The sequence below is a fragment of the Camarhynchus parvulus genome, chromosome 3 (assembly GCF_901933205.1).
Source record: "Camarhynchus parvulus chromosome 3, STF_HiC, whole genome shotgun sequence".
In the NCBI taxonomy this organism is placed as follows: Eukaryota; Metazoa; Chordata; class Aves; order Passeriformes; family Thraupidae; genus Camarhynchus; species Camarhynchus parvulus.
This window is the reverse complement of record NC_044573.1, coordinates 15,909,736-15,925,564: the sequence shown is the minus strand read 5'-3', so window position 1 is coordinate 15,925,564 and position 15,829 is coordinate 15,909,736. Positions and strand designations below refer to the sequence as shown.

At 39.5% G+C, this 15,829-nt stretch overlaps 1 long non-coding RNA gene across 1 annotated transcript; it reads left to right on the top strand.

Annotated features, from left to right (window-relative positions):
- Positions 1-3,649: 3,649 nt before the first annotated feature.
- LOC115902419 lies at positions 3,650-14,163 on the top strand. Its single transcript, XR_004060606.1, has 3 exons — positions 3,650-3,932; positions 11,236-11,400; positions 13,886-14,163. It is a non-coding gene; the product is annotated as an uncharacterized LOC115902419 (long non-coding RNA).
- Positions 14,164-15,829: the final 1,666 nt, after the last annotated feature.

Sequence of the window (15,829 nt, the reverse complement as noted above, 5' to 3'; positions counted from 1 at the left end):
TAAAATGTCTGTGACTTTCCACTGTAGTGTCTGAAAACCAGATACATACAGATACACAGAACAAGGGAGACAGGCCATTAATTTAAAATTTAGAGGACCAATAAGTTTTTGATAGCAATGGGTTACTGTGCTAATGATTATTTAACTTGCTTCATGTAGGGTTAAGTGTGTATGGCTATGTAAAGTGCAGTGCCTTATTGAAGTGAGACAATTTTGCCTCTGAAATGTTATATTCAAAGCACAGGGAGGAAAGCAGCCAGATTATAAAAAACAGTTACTATATGATGGCAAATTTCAAGCAGCTGAGAAGCAGAAGCTGCTACAGTTATAGAAGTAAATTTTGCTACTGCAGGAAAAAAAACCCCAAACAACCATAAACAAAACCAAAATACTTCTGAGTTTCCTCTCTGCTTCTTCTCAGAAGCTATTTTAATATGGCTGTATTTATTGATGTGTCCAAGCACAGAACAGGGAGTATGGCTGGATGTTTTACCTTGCTGTTTGTTCTCCTAATTGTTCTCATCCTTTCTTTTGGTTTGCCTAAATTTTAATTTTTTTTTTAATTTTCTTTTCTTTTACTTATTCTCAAGATGTGTATTACCACAATAAGATACTGTGGGATCTGGGGTTTGCTTGTGTCTTTCTGAGCTCGAAGGGACATCTTATTGTAGACATATAATTCAATACTGTACATACTATTCAAGAAAACTCTGATCATTCTTTTTCAAGTAAATGGTAATATCACTTTTAAGAAAAAAAAAGCTGAAAGCAGCAATAAATGTTTGATAGCCTGTAAATGATTTACAGATTTTTTTTTTACTCCAGCACTCTTCAAGTACAGTATGTTTGTGTTTTTTATGTTGTTTATTTTGTCTTTCTAAAGGGATTGCACTTGCTAACCTCACAATTTTGGGTTGTTTATTCTTTATGTGGCTGACTCCTTAATAGTGCTGCCATTTGTGAGTGTTTTGTGTCCTCCAGCCCTCCTAGGAAGTTGTAGGCAGGAATGCCCTGAACCCTCTAGTAGTTTCCTATGGGGAGAGGATGGCAAAGTAAAAACTAATGATCTGGAAGTTAGCTGGAATTCAGAGACAAATACTAAACATAATATATCTACCTACCTGTAAATATATAAAAGAGATTTTTTTCCTAAAAAAGAAGTAAAAAAAATGCAATGAAAATTTATGACCTTAACATTCCTTCAGGGTCAAGCAATTTATCAAATTCTCTCACTTTCTGGTTTCAATTACACAGCTATTGTGGAAGGAACTTATTTTAGCAGGTTCATTTGCCTCAGTAGGGAATACAGGACTTTGGCCTAATGCTTCACCTTTAGTGCAGGCCATTTGAGCCTTAGAACAAATACCAATCATCACTCTTAGGGGAAAAAAAAAAGTAAAAAAATCTGCATCGGTATGGCCTATTGGAATGGGGTTTCTGTCAAGGTAAACGGTTGTCGGCAATGACTGTGGTAGAGTGGCGATAAATCCCATTTTATTGCTGAAAAATTCCAGCTTCTCTCCATGCCTGACAGCTCCCCACATTCTCGTACCCATTTGGGCAATTTCTGTACTATGTCCATCTGGTTCTTATTACCTCTCAACCTGCCAGTGTCTGATCCAGAAAAAGTGCAGGTCAAAAACAGGGGAAAGAAACCAAGGTGATGGACAAAACAGAAAGAGTGATTGAGAGACCAAGTCACGCTTCCTGTTCCTCCCTCCCCAGCCAAGAAAATATGGGTTTGAGTGGAATAAACAAATTTAAGGGAGGCTATTAGCCTAATTATGAAGTTGCTGTCAATGTCTTTAAAATACAAAATTAAATAAATATTAATCTATATGCTCCAAGCTTTGGTATTGCCACCAAATATTTGCCCAGGACTCTGATGACATCTGTCTAAGTAAAACCTTTCTGGAGAAATAGGAAAAGCCAAGACTTCAAATTCTTAAATCTTGGAGTCCTGGTATGACCATTTAATCTGCAGGCTTTTTCACTCTGCCCTTGGAATTAAGAAGGACGAGATTTGTCTCCAAAGGTTCATTTGGGGGTTGCAAATTGTTTTAGGAGGGCATCAAAAGTATAATTTAATTGCAATTTCATAAAAAAATCCAACCCAAAGTAAAAGTTATGCTAGCTTGTTGAAAGAAAAATGAGAAAGGAAAGTCTTTATTTCCATGCAAGTTTTGTTCATACTGCTGAACTTAGACCTAAGTTAGAAAGTCCTCAAAACCCCCTACAATAAGTAGAGGGAAATTTGATGATTAAAAAAAAATTAAAAAATTAAATTTAAAAAGATTTAAAAATAAAAGAAATTAGCCCACAACAACTGAACTGTCAATAAGTCAAAATAAAAAAACCCATAGGAGCACTTGCTCTCCTCCTAGCTAAAACTATTTATTTTGTATGGCATTTGTCAAGGACCCCCTAGTGCTATCAGGAGACATGTGCTGACCCACTTTCAATCTCTCCCTTCAAGGGAGCTCAACGAATTTAATTGCAATTTCTGTATTTATTCTACCTGGAACACCTCATTTCCCATCCAAAATATTGCTGGCTGTACCTTTTTTCCCCGTAGATCACCCCTCCTCAGGATCATCACTCCTGTGGTCTCATGTTAGCTTACACAGTCTCTTCCCACATTCCCTGAAGATGCAAGGGAAATTAGACTTGACTTTTTGGAGCTAAAAATTCCTAAAATTCTGACTGAAGTCTAAGGAGCAGAAATTTCAGAATGTGCCCTACCATCTACTCAGTGATCCTTGGGGAGGAGAGCTCTTGAGCATCCCACGCTGGGTGTCTCATACATGGTAGGGTTTGCTGGCAGGTGTAATGGTCTGATCTGGTACCAAAGGGCTGGAAATTGTGGCGATATTAGGAATTATGTCCCCCCAGTTTGTACAAACCTTTTCGCTCCCAGAAGCTCAAGATGGGGCTCTAAGAGTGAAACAAGACACAGGGGTACAGTTTTCAGAGGAGCTGGAAGATGTTGCCATTGAGCAAGGAGATAGGACAGAGAATGAGTAGGAAGGAAAAGCTGGGGAGAGTTAAAGATCTTGCTCCAGAACAGGTGACCTAAAAACACCATGTGCAAAATGTGACACGCACCTCACCACCTGTCCTTGCAATTTCTCCCTCTGATGCTGGTGCATCCATTTAAAATGGGAATTTGGAGGAGATTGCTTTGGTGGGTAAAGTCTTCCTCTCTGCCACCTTTTGGTATCAGTAATGGCCCTGAGAAATCTGACTGTCTGTGGTTAGGATTTGCTTGCATTTGTCATGGATTATAGAATAAGATTTTTTTTAAAGTATTATTTTCTGCATGTATTTTTCTTTGTTCAGTTGTGGGGGGCATGCCATGCAGATTTAGATGCCAAGATATAAGAGGGTTGTTTGAGACATCTTGGCTTGAAGACAAACTCAGCCACACAAACTGCTTGGTTTGCCTGTGAAGCCATTGAATACAAAAGAAGCTGATATGAGGGAAAGCCCCAACTTTGACAATAAAAATATGTCAGCATGAAAATGGTTAATGGTGAGTATTATAGCTTCAAAAGAGCCCATTGGCTACCCCTAAAGGATGCCCTGCAATTGTTAAACTCATCAGATGCAACTACCCTTCCTCAGCTAGCCCTTACATTTGTCTGGCTAACAGTAAAAAAAATACTATAATAAATCGGTAACATATGTTGCCAGACAAGAATAAGTGATATAAATAAAGAGTCAAGAGACATAGCCCCTCAAGAATAATGCATAAAGATTTAAACTTCCAATGTACTAGTTAAGCTAGGAACATTTTAGGAGGAACTTGAAAGTGGTGTTCTGTTTGTTTATATCATTCCTTCTCTTTTTTTTTTTTTTTTCTCTTTTTCTTCTCTTCAGATTGCATTTTAAATCAAAATGTTCTCCATGACTGACTGCTTTGCAGCACTAGGGTAAGTCCCATTTTTCCACAGCTTAAACAAAAACTATGCCTAAGAAATCTATGCCAGAAAGGCATTTTGCTGGGTTTTGGTTTAGGAAATAAGCATAATATTGTGGGGAAGACATCCTCTTTTTTTTTTTTCTTTTTTTTTTTTTTTTTTTTTTCAATCCAAACATAGAAAATTGTGCATGTGCAAACATAGCTTCTATCAAGAAAGCCAATTCACTGTAAAGGTGACAACTCTCCAAACTAGTAATACATTAACAGCTGCAACATTAAAAAAGAAAATATAAAACCAAATATGCTTTGAGACTTGGCTGGATGTTTTATTTATCTTTTACTTTTATTGAGACATCCTTTGAAAAATGGCATAAAATAAATAGTTTTACAAAGCAACAACATAATCAATCTCTAAATGAGAAGATAAATCAAGGATTTCATTAACTGCTGGTAGCCAGTTTAAATTGTAGTCTTGTCCATAATGTCTATCTATCTATGTATGTCCAAGTTATATTAAAAACCTTTAAATGGCTTTGTAATATCAGCTACATCTAGCTATTATAATAATTAATGATACTGTTTTATAAATCAATATATGTATTCTTGATAAATTCATATCCAGTTAATGGTGTAATTTAAATAAAAAATTAATGTAATAAGGGACATACTGAAATAGGCAGGAAATCTTTAAAGGTTAAGAGACAAATTTGTCTAAATTCTTTTCTTTGTACCTATTTTTTGAGAAAGCCTCCATTGAAATGCAGCTGATAGCAGGCTGGCTCTCCGGATCGCGCTCTCGCCATTAGTTTTGTTTTAACAGCACCCGGTGAGTTTCTGCAGCCAGAGGAAAAGGGAAAGCCCCTTCAGCAGCAGGAATACTTTCCTCCCTGCTTTCACATCCTGCTGCAAAACTGCAAACAAAAACAAAAACAAAGACAAAAGCAAAAAGAAAGAAGGTAAAAAAAGAACCTCACCACTCCAGCATTTGGCCAGAAGCAGAAGTTGCAAAAATGCTCTTTTTTTACCATTCCCCATCGATTCCATATTTGTATTATTACAAAAATATTTTGCTTCTTCTATACGGTGTCATTAAAAAGGTAAAATATGAACATTATGTTCCAGGCATGAAGAGCATTCACAGGAGTCTGGAAACCCTGCAGACTGTTCAGTGTAGTAAAAAGCTGTTCTTTATCTCTTGTTTTAAATACAGTTAATCCTGTTTATTCAGCAAACACATTTAAGAGCAACTTTGAGGGGAAAAAAAAACAAAACAGAAAAAGCTGGAAATTGCCTTTTTCTATCTGTAGTGGTGAGAAACCGTGGCTCTGTTCCTTTGCTTTTATTTATAGTCAGTAACCACAAAATGTATCTCTAACAATAACAGGGATTTTAATAGGCAATATTAATTGTTCTTCCCTTAACTTTTGATCTGAAATATTTCAAACAAAAGCCTGTTGCCTGTTTATACAATGAATTTGTTTGAAGAATATATTTCTGAAATGATGCAAAACATGACACTTTGTCATTTGGACTGACATGGGATAGAAGTGTCATTTTAATGCATTGCGTGATTTTTTTTTGGTTTTCTTTCTGAGGGGGGACAGTTTTTTTCTCAACATTGCTCTGCCTTATTTAGAGCAGCAGTGATCTGCACAGTTTCTTTTGACACTGATGGGTATTTCAAACCCCTTACACTGAGGGGAGGGAGAAAAAGGAATTTGCTGCCAGCCACAGCGGCGATGCAGCTTCATAAGCCATCACTTATTTGCTAAAAGTTTACATTTTAAATGAGCTTGAAATGTAAAGGTGGGCTTTTTGTTGCTGGGACTGTATTTAGGAATGGAGAGAGAAAACAGAGGGAAGATGATTATGCTTGTATGTTAAAGACTATCAGGATATTGTAATACAGCCATTTAAAATGTATTTTGTTTTTTGACGCTGCTAGGATCAGGAGATTCACAACCATATCTGGGATGCTTGATTTAAGCTTTATAGGAAAATACATCAAACAACAGCTTACAGTAACATACCAAAATACATTATAGATTTTAAATATCTTCAGTTAGAAATGTGTGTTATATTTTTTACCCTCCCCTTCTGGGATCACTAACACGCCTCTCCCCAGACAAAGCAAGGACAAGTTCCATCTTTAAAAATTATCTGCCTTACAGATCACATTCTCAGGCATGTTCCATGCTTTTTATTACCACGGATAACCTCTTAATGCTATCACAATTTTATACTTGTTAAGTGGACATCTTCCCTATATTTAACTGCAAAAAAAGCAACTTCCTTTTGGGGGGTGGGAGGAAGGAGAAATGCTTTGGGATGATTAGAAACATAAGTTTCTATCTTCTGTCACACCAGCCTATCAATTATTCAAAACCCTACTAAATTTAGATGTCTGTTCCTAAAACGTTGTTTGCACTCGTTCCCTGGGAAGATGGAGGCAGCTGATAATTTCGCTAAATTATGCGTTTGAGCCCAATGGTTACAAATGAAAGAGTTGAATTCAGCAGATTTATTTGCCGCTGATGAAAATCCTTGGTAGCAGGAATTTAGACCTCCTCCTTCAGGGAGCAAATCGAGGGGTGAGGTGGTGCCCACAGGTATTTATTTATGTGAACCAAACCTCATTGTTACAGCAAATAACGTGATGCATCAGTGACTTGGTGGGAGGTTTTACTGATCAATTAGGGACTGGCTACTGGGGGCAAAGGGCCTAAAGCAGCCCCTGAGGTCCTTTGTGCCCCAGGTAGTCATTACCTGAGTGTAAAGACCAGTAAAGGGGAAATTATTGCTATTATAGGATGAGATGTGAAGGATGCAGGGTGGACGACTCTGGATCAGGCAGGGTGTAATGTGCTCACCCCAAACCTGCACTTTGAGCATCCCTGATGCAGCCTGGCTGCTGTGATGGTGTAAAATATCTCCCTTTTCCAGCAGTGTCAGGGTGTGATTGGCAGCAAGTCTGCACCGAGCGTGGGCGTCCTCCCGTGCGCACCAGTCACAGGATGTGAAGGGGGAGTATTTGTAATTTATTTTATTTTTTTTATAAATAGATAGGCTCTGACAAATAACACCGCCTCTTCACAAAGCTCCTTCGCAGCAGCTAACAGACCTCTGCTGGGTTTATCAGTGACAGAACCTCCTTTCCTAAAGGAAATAATATTTTTGGTGAAGATAATTCAGCTGATATTGCAATAGCTCAGGGGGGCAAAAAGCTGCAGAGCAGAGCAGAGCTGTTTCCAGCAGCCCTGGGCACAGGGCAACACTGATTGCTGCATCGGGCATGTTTCAGAGGGCCAGGCATGAGAGCAAGAGGAGAGCTGAAAGAAATGCTGCTGACTGTGAAAAATAAGAGAATAAATAATCAAATAAAATCAAATCCATGCAAGAGAAACACCATCCTTTCTCTTGCAATGACAGTTGGTAATTGCCAAAACACAGACAGCCTTAGGCTAAAAAAATCAAATCAAACCCCTCAAAAATCCATAAAGAATTTAATTTATATTTAGAAACCAAAATGTTTCAGGCGAACAGCATGCAAATTGCACAAGCTCTTGTGTCGTTCCCCGCTACCCTGTGCTGACTCTTAAGTTACACTGCTGAGGAACCTATCCCCATTTTTACAACTCTGGCATAAAGGCAGGCAAGTGGCAATAGGGAGGGAAAAACCCAACCCCCAAAAAAACCCAAAACAAAGGACGTGTGAGGGCTTTCATTTATTTTGATAATCCTCCTCCTGCTCCACAGCGTTTTGCTGTCTTTGTCAAAGTGAATGACAACAATTTGGCCAACTCTCTCTGAGCTGCACTCAACAGTGACAGGCAAATTATCAGAGGCCCTGCACTCCTTATTATCAGAGGAGAAGTCATCAGGAGGACGTGCGGAGGATCCCTCTCCCCTGTCACTATTTGTCAGTGGGACAAGGGCCACTGCTATGGGTAGCTGACAGGTAATTTCAACAATAACAATTACTCCTATTACTGGTGTCATAAACAATTCGCCCAAGGCATGACAATAGCAAAGCTTTATAATTCAATGCCATATAAATAAATGCCAGCAGGTAACAAGTAATTTAGCTCCAATCAGGCCTTGGCCCTGGCATTAATATTGTTATTTCAAGAAAATGGAAAATTGAAAAAATTCAATATGTTAATGAATTAAGAGGGGTTCAAAGGCTAAGGGAGGGGAGGCATGATCCAGAATGAGTGGAAGGAAGAAAACAAAAACAAAAGATACAAAATCATGCTTTCAGAACCAGCCCCAATATGTGTCCATACAACCTTATAACTAGTTTTTGATATAGAACATGTTCTTGCTATGCTGCTTTTCAGGTTAGGGCAAAAGGCATGCAGGAACCTGAATCCCACCCCTTGCCTCCATCTGCCACACTGCGAACGACATGCATCAAAAAATAAACTGAATTTAATGGTTTTATTAAAAAGAGAATCATATTTGAAATCTCATGCAAGACATAGATTTAACAAAGATTAAAGATTTATTTACAACTCCATTGCTTTATTGTCCACTTCTTGCATGCTTTAATCTTTTTTAAACAAGTTCTGTTAAATCATTGATTCTCTATTTATCAAGAAGAAGAATTTTACTGCACTATTTCTCTCCCCAAATGCCCTTCATAGGCCACCACACCCTAACTCTCTTACGAGAATGATTATCAGCAGCAAACAAGCTAAATACCAATATCTTCAAGTCCAACTTCTTTATCAACCCAATTTGCAATTTTACTATTTGTCCAGCAAGACAATGTGGCATCAGGCTGACAGCAGTAAAAGAATTTGAAAATCTCTAATTAGGAGAGCTGCAGAGCAATTAACGCATGTCAAATTTCACTTCATCAAGTGCCACTCTAATTTTCCCACTAAAAATTAATGGACTTTTCTTTGGTGTGTGTGTGTGTGTGTGCCTGTGTCTGTGTGTGTGTGTCCCCCCAAGGCAATGTTGATTCAAATCTGCTCAAGATGCAGCGTTGCACAGCTAAGCATCTTCTTGATTACAACCCGACACACTTCTAACTGCTTTCATTCTCACTGCCACAGATACTTTGTCAACAGTCAAATTACGCCATGCTGATAACAATGCATAATGGTCTTCCTCAAAGGAGGCTCCTGTCATGGAGCAGCCTTTCATAAAAAACCACCAGTTTCTTCTCTGGGAGATAGATCTGGATAAAAGAAGTTAAGCTTTTGTGGTTCCAGCCATGGTTGCAATGCATTACTTTTTCATTTCTCATTTCTTCTTCTCATGCTATATTTTATTTATTTTTGTACTCACCTGAAATTACGGCAGGGAGCTGTTTGAAGAGTGATACAGAATGGAAAATATTTATAGTCACTGTTTATACAGGCTTTGCTTTAACCACTTTGCTCCAAGACATTTTCAAGAGCAACATCCTCCTTTCAGTACCACTCTTTTTTTTTTTTTTTTTTTTTTCCTTTTTCTTTCTAAAGGTGCAGGGCAGCATCCTGCACTCTTTGCATAAGCACAAACCCTGCTGACGTCAATGGGAGTTTTTCCGGGGCAAGGGCTGAGCGCCTTGGCCCGCTGCTATAAACACATTGGGACTTTCTCTTTTAATGGATGGTATTTAGATTCTGTGTGGGGCTTGTTTAACAGGCACGTTTTCCAGAGTCCTCAAACATTGTGGGGCACACAAGACAAATTGTCTTTTTGTCAAAGCAGCATGAGGGCAGGAGAGGAACACTGAGCTATCACAGGCAGTTTTTGCCTTCCACTCACTGCTCCCTGATCCCCACCTCTCTTTTCCTGGGAGATCAATAACAGCAAAAGTCAGAGGGTGTCATGGGGCAGGATTTCAAACAAGTAGAAGTGGAATTAATAAGAATAACATTCTCCAGAGATATTAATATTTTTTTGCCTGTAAGTTTCAGAGCTGAAGTACAGCTGTCTGCTCCCTTGGAGAGAAGAAGGGTTAGCACCCACAGCCCTTGCCTATCACTGGGCTTATTGCTGACAGCCACCCCAATGACATGGGTGTATATAGTCCTTGGTGTGTGCATGTCTGTTTACACTACAAACAAAGCCAAAACCACACATTGCCTTTAATCTGAGCCATCTTTCCATCAATATCTTATTTCTTGCCCCAAATAAATGACTGATATTGCAGTGCCTGGTAACATGGGCCCTGCAATTTTCTGTATCGTCACGAAATATATTCACCCCCACCCTGGCAGATATTAACATTTTGTAATTAACTCTGTCTGATATACTAAGAAATGGGAAATCTAGGATATTTGGTTCCTGAATTTTGGATATTCCCCTCTTTGTGTTCTCCACTTACGATGGACAAATTAATCTTCTTCTAATGACACAGCCCCAGTGCACACACAGTCCTCAAGGATCCCCAGACCTATGGCATGGCAGCCACTGGGCCTGCAGGTTAATACATGTGTAAGTGCATTTCTTTTTTTTTCCATGTCCTTCTCTAAACTTAAAAAGCTCTAACACTGCTTTTAAACAAAGCAGTGATTATATACTTTCCCTCGACAACCTCTCCTTTTTTTTATTAGGGGACACCCTCCCCCCCTCCTCAAAAAATGCTTCCATAAAACAATAGCCAAGGCCATAATTTAAAGAGGGAAAAATGTGATTATATAACACATCCTGCAGTAATCAATTTTACCTCCAATATCTGCTTTTGTTTTCAAAATGCTAAATAAACAATACATAATGCATCCCTCATCAGCCAAAACCATGAGGGCTCTGTGCTCAAATAACAGGAAACATATTCAATTTTCCTAACAGAAGACAGTTCATTAAGCTGTGCCACATCAAATAAAACTTTAATTTCTCCAGCATCAGAGTCGCAATGAAAGCAATTGAGGAAGATGAGCCATATGGTACTTCTATCAGCAAACACATATTGCTCATTCCCCCAAAGTTTTCTAATTCTGCTCCCCAGACCTGTGTAATATAGATAATGTGCTCTGAGCGCAGCAACCATGAGCTATCTGGTGTACACTTCTAATACTGTATTTAATGGGAAATAATGAATCATAAAAGCCTGCAGAAGACGGCTTTTGCTAACCTAAATCTCAGCTGTAATTTCATTGTTCTGTGCCTAAGATGCTGTTTGCCCTTTTCAAACAGCAGCAGTTGAACATAATTATGCTGCTACAAACCTGGGCTGCAAAAAGAAAGCCTTCCTAATAGAACCAAGTTTTTATTAACTCTTGAAATCCTGAGCTTGGGGCAACTGCAAGCAGACAGCTGCCTGTCAGGTTTTAGGGTTCATTAAAGCACACGTACACGTATATCTTGATTTCCAGTGCGCAGCCCCACAAATTAAATTGATGATTCCTACATCGGGCCAAAAATGCAACAGGAGAAGGCTGTGAAAAATTAGAAAATCTTCTTGACATCGGGAAATCCGACACTTGTCTGCTCTAACATCTGTAAGTGCCAAAGAAAGAGGGGGATTTTTTTCCTTAAAGGTAAGTCTATTTTTCTTCTTCTTGCCAGATATAAAAATTGTGGTTAGTGCCTGGAGTAAAGGGCCCTCTAAACTTTATAGTGTTTCCCCTCCATTTATAAATCCATAATTATCTATTTAATGATATCATAAGGTTAAAAGTTAAACAGCACTGTATTTTCCCTGCCTTTTTCTCCTCTGCCTTTTAGAAAGGCAGGTTTGCCTATCTCCAAGGGACGATCGGTCAGGGTTGTTTTCTGAAGAAGAAGCCTATAGGTAAGGAGGTATCCATATGTTCACACAGGAGGATTTATAAAGGCAAGGACAGGAACATAAAGGTATTATTTTGACATGATGACCCCTGGAAAATGTCTTTGACTCTTCCCAAGTAAGTGTCTTTCTTTCCTTCCTCCACCCTCTCCCCCTTCCCTCAAAATACGGGGCTAATTTAAGACATTTTCTAGATATGCTACTTATACATATTGAAAGCATATTTTAGTGACTGTGTTTGTTTTGGCAATATATAAACCAATCCCCCCCATTAAATTAAAAAGAGCAACTTTTTAAAGTTAGAGATTGCCTTTTAAAAGCTTATTAAAATCAGCATGTTAGATGTCTGTCTTTGAATTAGCTCCGAGGCTTGATTGCTTTCATTAAAGCTGCCTGTTTGGGTGCTGCTTAGTGAATGTTCAAGTCTGGATTTTTTCCCCTCTTCTCCCACATCCCCCCTGGCTGCTTCTTACTACTTGTCAACTTGGATTTTCCCTCCAAATTTGAAAGCAAAACTTGGATTATTATTTTTTTCATTTTTGAGTAGCAACAGCCACCCCCACCCTGCCTTACCCCTTGCAAAATACCACAACCAAAATCACCAGCAACCCAAGTCAGAGACAGACCAACAGGTAATATATATACTAAAAATATATCTATAAAAATAGCTTAAAAAAAGACAGACCCAAAACACCCACCATGACCAAACCGACAGCCCCAAAAGACCCACCCCAAGCCACCAAAAAACTTTGAGCTATCACATTGCTCATAGCCCACGAATGCCTTAAAAACAAATGTTTAAACAGGTTTTCTTTTTTTTTTTTTGAAGCAGCAGAAAACCTCTGCATGCTTCAATGGGTTACAATAACAATGCTCTATTGCAATGTAAAACAAGCTGGAGGAGAAAAAGGTGCTTTTTGTTACCATTTTATCAAAGCTGTTCATCTTCTAGCTGCAGGCAGCATTTTGCTGGAATTGCAGATATTTCTCTGTCCGGGCTCCTTTGTTTGTGCATCTCATTTGCATATATTTATCTCCAGCTGAGGGTGCTTTCAGCTCATTAAGGCCTCCCCTCACATTATTTCATAAGCCAGCTGCTAGGAGGGATTTCACCTGTGGTGACCGAGAAAAGAGGGGTGAAAAAACCAAATTCTTCATTAAAAAAAAGAAAAGGAAAACAAAAAAACCAACAACCAAGGAAATCTTCTGACTCTCTTCCCCTATAAATGGGCACCATTTGTGTTAAACAGCCTCTTGTCATGATAGATGCCTCCTGGGGTCAGGGGGGAAAGTTGATTTGAAGGTCAGCAGTAAAACAACAGACAAACCAGACGCCAAACTGGTTCTTTAGCTGTCGGTGGGAGCAGTGGTACAACCAGGTCTTGAACCTTTTTCAACCTCTAATAAAACAGGGGAAGAATCTGAAGTGGAGCAACCAGGCCCCAGAGGAAAAAAAAAAAACAACCCACAAATAATATCAATATCGAGCAGCAACGGGAAACAACGGGGCAGCTCTCAGCGTTCCGGGCACTCTGCTATTGTTTCAAGAGCTGGGGAATTAATTCCACTTATTTATTTAAGGCGTGTCAACTCGCTGCCTAAACCTGTTTCAGTGTCAAGATGAATAAAACTTTTATGGCTCATAAAATAGAGCCATTCATCTCCATGGTCTTTGTGGTGCCTGGGTTGTTGGGGCTTTTTTTTTTCCCCTTTCCTCCTGGTAGGCTGAGCTGGGCCAGTCTCTGTGTCCCATTGCTACCAACTCACTCATAGGAGAAAAGAAAATGTGGATGGGGCATCTCAACCTAAACTTCTGGGTTTGATTAGAAACTGTAAATGTTAATTCATCATAGTCATGTGCAAACCCCCATCTCCTCTATTTCCCTAGCCTAAAACCTACAATGAATTTACATCATCTATATGGAGCTTTGGACCAACAGGTAATAAAATACAATAAAGCTTGCTTTTTATCAGGACACACACACAAAAAAAATCCCATTAATTACGGTTCATGACTACTCTAAACCAAATGTTCAAATAGTAGTTGGAAATGATGCATAAAATCTCAGCATGTTCTGATAGGTTATAGAGTCAATGGTTTATTGCAATGTAAAACAAGCCACAGGAAGAGAGGGTGGTTTTGTTTACCATTTTCATCAAAGCTGTTCATCATGTTGATATACTTATGCTATATTGTGACCCTTACATACATTGCATTTCATATATTTATTTTCCAGGTTGTTTCCACTTTTGCTGCCTTTGCCTCTGAGAAGTTGAGTAAATCCTCTGGCCTCTTTCAAATATTTTCTCATCTGCACTGAATTTCTACCGACAAAGCAGCTGATAGATACGGACCTCAGAAATATTTATTATCATTGAGTAAGGTTTTCTTTTTTTTTTTTTTTTACTTAATCTGAGGCAATTAGTTCCTGAATAAACACAGACTATGTAATCTACCTCCTCAAAAGATAATCAGACTTGAAAAGAGCTGTTCAGTCCTACCCAAGAAAAGCACAACTTGATTAAAATGCTTTGGAGGTCCGCTTTCATTTCTTCCCTTTTGCCCCGGAAAACATTTTGTAACATCCCAATAACTTTTATTTTCTTCCCATGCCAAACCTGGGGCCTCTGTTGGTTGTTGCTGTCCTTTTTCCCTACCTTTCCTAAATCTTTAACCCCGCTTCTCATTTTTCTTTGCCCCTAATATAATTACTAATTCTTTGGCTTGGCTAAATAGTTAAAAATGTTAAGTGCTGCTCACAATTCCTGCTGCCTCCCCCATGTATCTGTCTCTGTTTATGGAACAGGCCCTGGTTTCCTCCTGCTCTTGTTCAGCTGTAGGTCTGCAGGTCAGGAGACTGTAAATACACACAGTGCTGCCCCAACCCATAAATCTGAGCAAAGGGCAGCCTTATATATTCAGATAAGGGATGTAAGGGGAAGGGGGGTTGGGGGTGGGGTGTGCAGGAATCAAAAAAAAATGCAAGAAGAGAACCAGGATATTCTGTGGTGAATGAGGTTCTTTGCCAGACCCCAAATCCAAGCTGCATGCCCTGCTACCTTGCAGGACATTCCAGCCAGAGATAAATCTGAAATATTCACCCTTCTTCCCACCCTGCTTGTTTATATATAAATCATTACAAAAAGCATTTTATTACCTTTGGGGCAAAGAAATTAAACAAGAGATTTCAATGGCTTTCTCTCTTCCAGATCTTTGTTGGTCTATTTCCCGTCCTTCTCTCCCTGCCCCCCCCCCCCATTTTAATTCCTGCACCTCTGAAGCTTTCAAGGGAACAGTCCCCCTGTTATTGCTTCTCAGTTCCAAGGTCTTAGAATAAATAACATTGTTATTACTCACTTCACCAATTTCCAAGAAGAAATATTGCTGCAGCAAATGCAAGCAGCACTAATATTTGCAAAGTGATAAATGGATTGTTACATACCTTCCCGTCTGTGTGGCCTCCAGCCATCCTCTGGCCAACTACATCCCTCCTTGGGGTGGGAGGGAGGCTGCCTTTGAACTTAGCAGCGTCCAGACGCTTAGTGCCTTGCACCAGAGCCTGCCCCAAGCCCCCTCCCTCACTCTCTGATGGAGAGATAATTTTTAATGGATCATGCCAGAGATGGTACTGGGACTGGGGGAGAGCAGGAGCCACGTACCAGGACCAAGCAGCCAAATGAAGATGCTTTTGGCACACAATCAGTGTCTGGTGGTTTTGTTAGTGTTGGGTACTAGCAGGGAGAGGGGTGAGAAACTTGAGATGTCCCCAGGAGACAACTGCTGCTCCACTGTCCTCCCCAGCTCCTGCACACAGCTGCTCTGGTGTGGGTACCACATCCCAGATGGCACAATGAGAGCCACCTCTTCTTCTCCAGCTTCCAGTGATGTGAAAAGTAGACAGAAAAAGCCTGCAGAGAAGAAAAATAATTTTTCAAGTTCCCCCCACTCAGCCCCCAAAATATCTCCAGTGCCTGAATAGGAACTGCAGTAGATACCTGAGATACCAGGGATACAGATGCTCAGTGGGGTGAAAACTGGAAACAGTTTTCAGACATATTTCCAAACACCAGCATCCCCACTGCTCATAAAATTTCATTAATTCACATGAAATTTTCAGCAAACTTTCATAACTAAAGCTGAAGTTAGGGAGGTGCTAAGGCAGGGAGCCGTCTCCTGGCCT